Source organism: Vicugna pacos, chromosome 14 (assembly GCF_048564905.1).
Source record: "Vicugna pacos chromosome 14, VicPac4, whole genome shotgun sequence".
NCBI lineage: Eukaryota > Metazoa > Chordata > Mammalia > Artiodactyla > Camelidae > Vicugna > Vicugna pacos.
Genome location: NC_133000.1, coordinates 40,659,299 through 40,667,670, shown reverse-complemented (window position 1 = coordinate 40,667,670; position 8,372 = coordinate 40,659,299). Strand labels below are relative to the sequence as shown.

Here is an 8,372-nt window from a genome sequence, read left to right as displayed (position 1 = left end):
TAAAATTCTGATATAAAATTTCCCAAATTTCTAGTAAGATGATATAAGAAATTCAGATCAGAAACTCATATTATTTAAAGATTGTTCTTTAACTCTAGAGAACACAGTTTTCAGTTATCCATTTATGTATTCATTAATGAAATCATATTTTTGAACACTAAGTGCAAAGCAATAAGAACATCACAAGTTTCTCAATCTCTCAATGTCTCAATTTTATCATCTGTAAAACAGGGACAGTAATAGAGTTTAGTCACTGAGCTGCCTTAAGGATTAAATGAATTGTTCCATCTCAAGGGCCAAGGACAGCTCTTCATGCACAGCACCTCCCCCAAAATGCCAGCCAACATAAATGATACATATATTCCATGTAAGGTAAACAATAAGCTAAGGAGTAGCAATGGCCATGAACAATTTTCTGCATTATTTTTTTCCTTTATTTCCAAGTCAAGTGAATGTTAAAAATGGAAAAACAAAGGCTGATAATTACGAAAAAAAGGACAAGGTTTTAAAAAAAGTATTTCATAATGTTCTTCAATTCTGATTATTGAACTCTTTTTGACTCTCCCTTTTTGGGACAGATTTCCAGTGACTGAAGAGAACTTTTCAGAGAAATATTAGCTAAAGACTTCTCAAACTGTGCTCAAATTATTTTTATTTCTAGGGAAATTATGACCAAATATTACATGTTTAATTTAAGTGCACTGTGAACAATAAGAGAAGATGCTTGAAGGCTGGAAAAAGGATTCTAAGAAGACAAGTAAGTAAATGCTCCTCAACTAATGGGACCAAATATGGGATCCTGGGCAACAAGTATTGCTCACACCCCATGCCATTGACTTCAAAATAAGTGAACAAAGTGAACAAGTTCATAAACTTTACAAACAGCCATGACTTTGAACGTGTTGTCTTTCACAGATTTGCTTTGTGAGATATAAGGTACCTTGGGAGGGGAAAGGAAAGTTGAAATAACACGAGTTTCCCTTTAGCAAGTGTAGGTTCTGGATAAAACAGAATTTGTATCACATACCCCATCCTCAGAAAAAAAAAAGACAAAAAAGAGACTTGGAAAATACTGAGGGAAATTGTAGTAGCATTTATAAATAATTTGTTCAATTATTGTCAAGTTTAATCATGTCTTGAGCTGTAGGAATGGAATTTTTAGCACTTCAGATGTCAGTATCATGAATCTTAAAATGATTTCATCAGAACAACCTGTTAGACGACTGTTTAGAACAAGTTTTCCAAAGGTCTATTAAGAGAGTTAGAGGGCCACAGTCGTTCTTTTCATCGTGGAATGAATCCTCCACTTCAATTAGGGAATTTCATTAGCTAAATGCAACAAGTGCCTGATATTGCCCCAGAGGAAATGAGCAACCATGTTCAGGAATTTTTTTTACCTGACATTTGTTCTAGCTAAGTTTCACATCCTAGCCTGGAACTAGGTCATACTGTTGCATTGTACCAACCTATGTTTAAGGAAAAAAAGTGAAGAGGTATCTTTGCCGAGTAAATATATCCATGCACAGGAAGTTGTACAGCTACACCCACTTGCACTGGCACCTGTATGTACAGCACTTTAAGAGAACTGTGGTTATCTGGTCACACTGATCAGGAAGAACTAGTTATTTCCTGTTATGACCACAGACTAACCTGAAAGTTGCCTTACCACATTAAGGGTCAAGGCCAACCTGTAGACATGCAGTAGGCAAGGTGCACATTCCCCAGCCTTCAAGATACAGTGTGAAAGAATTAAGAATTGTAAGGAGGCTGAGATTAGAGTTTGTGGAAGGAAATCATTTACAAGGCAAAAGGTAATAAAGTCCCAAAGAGATTTGCTGTTGGCTCTTAGGTTATCTTACAGAGATAAGGGAATGGGTTGGATCCTGTAGAATCTGAGGATTTTGAAATTGATCTAAGGAAAACGGAGAGAAAAAAATTTATGATATTATCCATGTTTCAAGCCCAGGACTAAGTAGAAAGAAACTGGAATATCGAGAAGAAAAATTAGTCATAGGGAAAAATAATGAGGTGAAATTAGACATGAACATTCTTATTGTTGGCAAAACTTTATCATGTAACGATTTATCATCTTGAAAAGAGTCAAAACTCTTTCAAATTGAATGAGAATATAGAAAGCAATGAAATTGGAATAAAATCCTTTTTTGTTGTAAATAATAATAAAAGCAGTCATTTTGTAAAATGTATAAAATAGCTCAGAAGATTCATAAGAAACATTCCGTAGAAACTTTAAACATTGATAATATTATTAGAGTGACAGTCTTCCAAAATTATTATTTTGACGAATTATCATTTGGATATAGAACTTCTAGTGTATACATTTAGACAAACTCTTTGATTTTTTTTGTCAGTCTTCATATATATTTTTGTATTTTAAGTAAATGGGGATTTTTAAAGGCACTCTCAAACATTGATATTTATCTTTTTTTAATGACAATAGTTACTATAAAAAATAGTATAACAGTATAGTACAGCAGTATAACAATAGAGATAATCCATTATAACTCAGTGGGGTGGGAGTAATAGATAAAGAAATATATTTAAATATATTCAGTGCTCAAATTTGTCTTTGCAGACACTACCCCTACTAGTATATAAGGCTCTAGTCAATCTAGCCTTACATTTTTTGGAAAAACACATGAAGAAAACAATGGTGTATTCATCTGGAGAAGCAAACAGTATCATCTGAAAGAAGAAAGAGTTACAAGAAAAGCAAGCCTATCAAGGGGTTGTGACAAGAGGATTAACCAAACCAGATAAATAAATAAATAAAGATCATCTCCACATTCTAAAATGATATTCTTTCATGAGATGGAAACACTGCACAGTATGGAAAGGCCTCCTAGGCTGACTGATAAAGAGAAAACATGAAAGTGTTTTCAAAAACAATTACAGTGATTTCATGCTCACAAAGTGGATGAGGGAAATAAACAAAAACTAAAGCTCTGCAGGCTAGCTACACGGGGAGGGGCGGGTTACCCTGTCAGCCACGATCGCAGGTTTTACTGGATTACCGCCTGATGTATTCAGGCATACCAAATAGGTATAAAATGATGGTAGATGACCTCCTATGGGAGTCTGTGCGCAGAAGATGGAGGATGCATCAGCCTGCACTGAATTGTGTTTCTCTCTCCCACAGATGAGTATCGTAGACTAAATCAGTTTCAGTATATGCACATTGCCTTCCATTTAGCTTAATATATGCAGCGTCAAGTTATTTCAAACTGAATACAGTTTGACTCTATGTACATAGTTTGTCTAAGGTAACAATTGAAAACAGTTATAGCAAAGTATGATGGAATTCTTTTCCCACTCCCATAATTTTTCAGGGAATAGTGAGAAATATCTATGAGTTGGAACGGCAACTTAACTGGCATTTCTAATATCGCTTAGAGGCGTAAAAAATCCCATCTCCTTCAATTCTAAGGGAACCTACAAGATTATTCCATTTAGAGATTTCTATAAATGAAGACTTTCTTTAGTCATTGTCTCAGTCAACTGGAATAAATCAAATTAGGTCATATTTTCCAACAAGAAGTTATCACTAGGTTACTAAACTCCTGAAAATAGTGTTATCTATGTATCTTGTATTAGAGACACCTATTTTTTGATATAGAATTATTTCTCTATCTCTGAAGTCTTATGGTGATAAAACAGTGTATATGTGTGCATGCCTGGGTGTGTGTGTGTATGTATAAAATCTGCACAATGAGGTTTGTAAGCTGGTAAGGGGTGCTGGATATAAAGTTATTGAACAGAATCATAGTGAAAATATACTACTACCTGCTCTGCTCCCTTTTCTTGAGCAGACATTTTAGCCAACACTTAAATAAAGATGACAGATGGGCAGGAAAGAAATTAGTGATAATTCATGAGAAGGGCCCCAAGGTAAACTCAACCCACTTATATAGGTTGAGAGATTGGTTGGGCTGCTTTGACAAAGACCCAGGTTAACAGTGGTTTAAAGACAAGAAAAGTTTATTCCTTTTTAATGTAGATCCAGGTTGATATGGAGACTCTGAAATATGATTTTTTTTATATTTGAGGTGCTTTCTATTTGTTCATTTAAATCCCTCTCTGGATGACCTGATTTCATAGTTTGAGATGACTCAGCACCATTGTTTTTTGTTTGTTTGCTTGGTTTTTTTTAAACATTTTTTATTGATTTATAATCATTTTACAGTGTTGTGTCAAATTCCAGTGTTCAGCACAATTTTTCAGTCATTCATGGACATATACACATTGCCACATTTTTTTCTCTGTGATCTATCATAACATTTTGTGTACATTTCCCTGTGCTATACAGTGTAATCTTGTTTATCTATTCTACAATTTTGAAATCCCAGGACTCAGCACCATTGTAAGCAGTCTATATACTGGGAAAGGAGAAAGAGGAAGGGCCATGCATGACTGAATCAAACTTTTTTTTTAAACAACCTTAAAGATAAAAAATAAAATAAGAAGAAAGAAAGAAATTACACTGACATCATATTTGGTAGAAATTAGTCACATGCTGCACCTGGGTTTGAGGATGCTGGGAAATTCTAGGAAACTTGTGCCTGGCTAAAACCTAAGTAGTCTGTGACTATAGATAAACTAGATACTAACATTCTTAGTAATCAATCCTATTAAACTAATAAAAAATTCCTATGTCATAATCCCTTATTGTTTTCATTCTATTAAGACATATAACTTATGAGTAGTATAAGGCTACTGCATTTAATGACTGTGCATGCATGTGTTTAGAACAATACTAGATGTATAATAAGAACTTAAAAATTTAGCACATAGAATTGTGTTTGTTTTTCTCTAGAATGTTTTTGAAAACAAAGCCCTTATCAGTCTTTTTATAATTTGTTTCCTTTAAATGCTTGTCTACAGATTTTTATTTTCTTAAAACCCATATTATTTAATACTGCCAAATATAAAACTAAATCAGGGCCCTAGACTTATTAGTGTGTTTTTTTTAAGTTGGGATTTTTATTAACAGTTTCTAACAAAAGATGTTTTTTAATTTATATCCACTTCTATAAATGATGGCTTCATTAACTGGCTAAATAACTTTATCAACAGACTTATTCTAACTTTTAAATGCTTAAAAATAATGTTAACTTTACAAACCTCTGTGTACGTGTTGACAGAACAAAAGCAGACTGTTCAGACAGGCAGAAACTAATAACTCTTTAATCTTTCATTCCAAGCATACAGCAATAATAAAGATTTGTGAGTAGCAACCAAAGCGCAGCACAGCTTGAGGAGCACAGTGCAGAATGTTGACGGCATCCTGATGAAAACGAGTCAGATAAAATTTGAGAAATTATGTGGAGTATAAATTATAAGCAAGCATTAAACACAGCAAACCCATGGCAAGTAGCTGATGTTCTGCATAAGTATGGGGCCGGGAAGTAGTAATGGAGTGTGTGGTTCGTGCTTGAGCATGCGGATGTGCTAATGTCAAAGGGAAAAAGCATCACTGCCCATGATGGATCCACAGTGAATGGGTTTTATGTCCCACGATGGAAGGTGCAGGAAAAAAACACACAGTGGGAGAGCAAAGAGAGGAAAGGAAAGGGGAAGAATGCAAGAGTGAAAGAGATTAACCAAGACTGATGTAAAAATGTGATATCTGCAAGGGGAAAGCAGAGACACACAGAGAAAGAGACACAGAAGAAAAGACCTGGAGAGACAGAGAGACTGAGGGAAGATGTCAACAAGAAATAGAAAAAGAAAAATAGAAAAACAATTTTATGGTTACCAGGGGATAAGGGGTGAGAAAGCATAAATTTGGTAGTTTGAGATTTGCAAATGTTAACCACTATATATAAAAATAGATTAAAAAAACAAATTTCTTTTGTATTGCACGGGAAACTATGTTCAATATCCTGCAATAACTTTTAATGAAAAAGAATATGAAAATGAATATGTATATATATGCATGACTGAGACATTGTGCTGTACAACAGAAATTGACACGTTGTAACTGACTATACTTCAATAAAAAAGAAAAAGAAAAAGAATATTAAAAGGAATATATGTGCATATATGTATAAATGAATCACTATGCTGTACATGAGAAATTAACACAGCATTGTAAATAGACTATAGTTCAATTAAGATAAATAAATAAATACATTAGGAAATCAAGCCGGAAAATAGAGGCTAAGATGCCAGGTAGACCACACACATAAATGACCTAATCTCTCTGGCTCTGGCCCCAACTGCCGTCCTAGTGGTGAATAGACCTTCTTGAGTTCTTCCTTGTCTGTTTTTCACAATCTGAGTCCGTGCTATTTCTTAGCCTTGACATCTTGCCTCAATCTTCATATACACATCAGCATTTGGGTGACCACTGCTGTTTGAGGAGCCAGTTAGCCTCAAATCATAACACCTTAGACACACATGTTTGTCCACGGCAAGTAGATCTAGACTGGAGATAGAGGCATCTTCAAAGACATTGGCATCCACTGTCTAGAAGTGTACTGGTATGTATAACCTAGGGCCATGCTCTCCAATATGTTAGCCTCCAGTTCCATTTGGCTACTGAGCAAGTGGTTATCCTGGCCAAACACAATACCTGTGCCTGGCCTCCATCCAAGGACATAGAATATGTACAGTCCAACTTTGCAAAGACAGTTAAATCAATGACTGCTTCTTACATTTCTCTAATCATATTCTATCCCTGATGATGATAACATAACAGGCAACGGGGAAACTTAAATTTCCAGTGTATATACTCACTATATGTACTCTGAGAGTCAGAGTAGACATTTTTAAAACATTCATTGAAAAATTTAGGTAGGTGACATGTATTGAAATGAGGCATAGAAACTAACATATCCTATTCAACTGAAAAGTCAGTACTTGATGGCCCTTCAGTCAGTAACAGGAAAAGCCTACAGTGGGTAAAGTATTACATTTCATCCATTATCAGCTACATTTATTTTCATATTTTAACGTCCCTGAAATCAAGATGCATCTTACGATTGATGGCATCCTATAATTTCTGCCAGGCAGGCGGCACTCACAACAAACTCATCACTGTCCCTGCATGTACAAACATCATGTTTACTTGTGGCATGATAATACCACTCAGATGTCGACATTTCATCTCAAACTATTTAAGACCCTTCTGAGAGAGGAATAAGAGTTCTGTTTATATTTTGAAAACCTTCCACAGACACATTCTAGTAAAATAATTAAAGCAGCAGCAACAAGTCTTGTAGAATTGGTGGCCATATCCTAGAAGGAAATTATGGAGACAATTCAGAGCAGTCTGAAAAAATTATCAGCAATTGTCTTGATGGTCCAAAGCACAATATATTTTGGGAGAAAAAATGGGGAGGTTAATAGAACTGAGGTAGAGGGGAGAGTATAGCTCAGTGGTAGAGCACATGCTTAGCATACACAAGGTCCTGGGTTCAATTCCCTGTACCTCCTCTAAATATAAAACAAATGTAATTACCTCTCCCAAACAAACAAACAAAAAAACCTGAGATAAATAGTGATTCAGAGTCTTCATATCAAGGACTTTAAAATACCTTAACAAACTTATTTCACTTTTATTTCCTATTCACTTATTCACCAAGGTGATATTATATATATATATGATATATATATGAGATATATATATATATATATATAATTTATGTATAATGGCTTGTAAGTCTGACAAACCTTTTTCAAAAAGTAGAAAAAGACAATTCTAAATTATAGTAATGAACTGAATTATAGTTCAATTTGCAGATTTTTTTCCTTAAGATTTTAAAAACTAAATGCTACTTTTGGTTAAAACCATCATAACTTTAATGAAGTAGGATGCCTAAACCCTGTTTGAAAAGGAGCCCATTCTCAGTGACAAAACATCTAGGGTCTCTTTGAGGTTATCAACTTTATTTATGCTTTTAGATCATTCTGTGGTTCTCAAGAATATATCAAAATATCAAAATATAATGCTTAAACTTCATATTTTTACTTGATTGTATTTAGGCAATGTTTATTGATTTCCAAGCATAAGTAAGGAAAATATTAGAGAATTTGTTGTATCTTTTATAATTTGGATTAGCCTCCCAATTTTTGTTTGTGTTTATTAGTTTTAGTCTTTTACCTGAGTATATATGCATAAAACTAATTTTTGATCTATTTATTGTACAGTATTTATTGAAACCCTATAAATGACCCATCTCTCCTACTGTCCCCTTTTGATTTTTGTTCATTGTATTTTTCTTTTACATTTTCATGTTTATAATATTTACATTCTGAAATTATAATTCAGTTTACTACCTTTCTCTATATGTTGATGGAACAAACTAAAAAGTAATGTACAAAACCGCAATATAATGCTTAAGTAACTACTT

General features: G+C 34.0%; 1 long non-coding RNA gene across 1 annotated transcript; it reads left to right on the top strand.

Annotated features, from left to right (window-relative positions):
* The first annotated feature begins 665 nt into the window (after positions 1–665).
* On the top strand, positions 666–2,796 carry LOC140685516 (uncharacterized). The gene is made up of 2 exons (XR_012058766.1): positions 666–757; positions 2,594–2,796. It is a non-coding gene; the product is annotated as an uncharacterized lncRNA (long non-coding RNA).
* The last annotated feature ends 5,576 nt before the right edge of the window (positions 2,797–8,372 follow it).